The following is a 2,321-nucleotide window of genomic DNA, read 5'->3' on the forward strand; positions in this document are numbered from 1 at the left end:
TTTATTTCATCACTTTCTCTCAGTAAGCACTTTATCATGATTACAATCTCAGTAAAATTGTTTGAATCGGGAATGCGGTGGCAAACAGACACAAACATACGTGCATGCACCTAGCGGCAATGTATTGCAGCAAATTCATCTTCCACCTTGTTTTTGGGAGGTATGAGGAACTGGAGAGCCCACAGCTCAGGATTGAACCAGGAACACTGGAATTGCAATTGATATGTTTTTTCTTTTTTGTTTAAACTTTATATAAATAGACCAGCTATAAAAATGCTAATATAAATCAGTTTATTTGTACAGAAACACTGCACACCAGACAGTATTTTTTTTTTAATGTTGATTTTATAAAATTTTAAACCTGTGTTGTATAAAATGGGACTCTGTGGCACCGATATAAAGTGTTTCTTCATTATTTTATTTTCTGGAGAGGTTGTGCCATGACGTGTTGTTTTCTCTGTCACACATCATTATCTGATAGGAATTTGCAATTTAGGTGTAGTCTCATGTGAAACTTAATCACACCAAACATGCATTTTTCTCTCCACTGTTTGTATACACATATGCCTCTTTTTAAACTCTTTTTTCCCATATAATTTGAAAAAAAAACCCCACAATTTCTCTTAATTTGAAATCCCCTAGATGTGAAATGTACAGTCCGCCACTGCATACGCTGAATTGGAGTCAGTGGAAAGAAAAGTGTAGCCTGTCTCCATCACAAAAAAGGTTTTTTTAATTTATTGTTGTAACAATGCTTGCAAAGTATAGAGAAGGTCAAAAGGAGTTGCATTGTGTGTTTGTGGGTTTAAAGAAAGCGTGTGACAGGGTGCAATGTAAAGAGTTGTGGTATTGTATGAGAAAGTCAATGTGGCAGAGAAGATTGTGAGACTGTTTGCAGTTGTAATGGACAGGTTAACGGATGAGGTCAGACAGGAGTCTCCATGGACTTGATGTTTGCAGATGATATTGTGATTTGTGGTGAGAGTAGGGGGTCAGGTTTAGAAGAGCCTGGAGAGGTGGAGATATGCGCTGGAGAGAAGGAGAATGAAAGTCAGTAGGAGTAAGACAGAGTACATGTGTGTGAATGAGAGGGAGGGCAGTGGAGGGGTGTGGTTGCAGGGAGAAGAGGTAGTGAAGGTGGAGGAGTTTAGGTACCTGGGTTCAACAGCACAAAGTAATGGAGAGTGTGTTAGAGAGGTGAAGAAAAGAGGAAAAGAGGGTGGAGTGGGTGGGGAAGACTGGCAGGAGTGATTTGGGATAAAAGGATATCTTCAAGATCTGAAGAAGCTGAGATTTTCATTAGGAGTGATGAAGATGGACAGGATTACAACGAGTTTATTAGAGGAACCGCACATGTAGGATGTTTTGGAGACAAGGTAAGGTAGGCTAGATTAAGATGGTTTGGACATGTGCAGAGGAGGGACATGGGGAATATCGGTAGAAGAATGCTGAGGAAGCAGCCACTAGGCAGTAGAAAAAGAGAAAGGACAAGGAGGAGGGTTTTTGGATGTGGTGAGGGAAGACAAGCTGAAAGAGGCAGATGTAGAGGACAGGGTAGTATGGAGACAGATGATCTGTGGCAGCCCCTAATGGGAGCAGCCAAAAGAAGAAGAATAAGTTGTAACAGTTCTTGCAAAAATACATTTTATGACATTGGTACAACTTGCAAATGACAAAGCACAAATATTATATATAATATACTGTTATATTGTAATATATTATTTTAGTTTGTGGTGCTTTGTCATTTGCAAGTTGTACATATATATATATATATATATATATATATATATATATATATATATATATATATATATATATATATATTACTCGAAGATTCAACTTGAATGTTGACAATGATGATGATGATGGAAAAGTGTGCAGTACTAATGATGACGAAGGTGATGACGATGGAATGAATGTACTGCATACACAAGAAGAGTATTACAGTTGTTCTGAAACCTTAATTTTTTAGACTAGAAATAAAATAACAAGTAACAATACTACCTATATACCGCAAAAAAAATTAAATACGCAATGTAAAAACCCGCGTTACAGTGAGACCGCGATGTGGCGAGGGATCACTTGTATATACAAATTACAAAATACAAAAATTAACACAAATAAACTAATTGTATTTTGTTTTCTAGTATATTTTCTAGTATATATATATATATATATATATATATATATATATATATATATATATATATATATATATATATATATATATACTAGAATTTTCTTTTTAGCTGTGTCCACCAGAGGGCGTCGAGGGCTCTATTTGAACTTTTCCTTAAAAGCTGCAGCGGTAAATAGAGCCA

The sequence above is a fragment of the Silurus meridionalis genome, chromosome 26 (genome assembly GCF_014805685.1).
Source record: "Silurus meridionalis isolate SWU-2019-XX chromosome 26, ASM1480568v1, whole genome shotgun sequence".
Lineage (NCBI taxonomy): Eukaryota > Metazoa > Chordata > Actinopteri > Siluriformes > Siluridae > Silurus > Silurus meridionalis.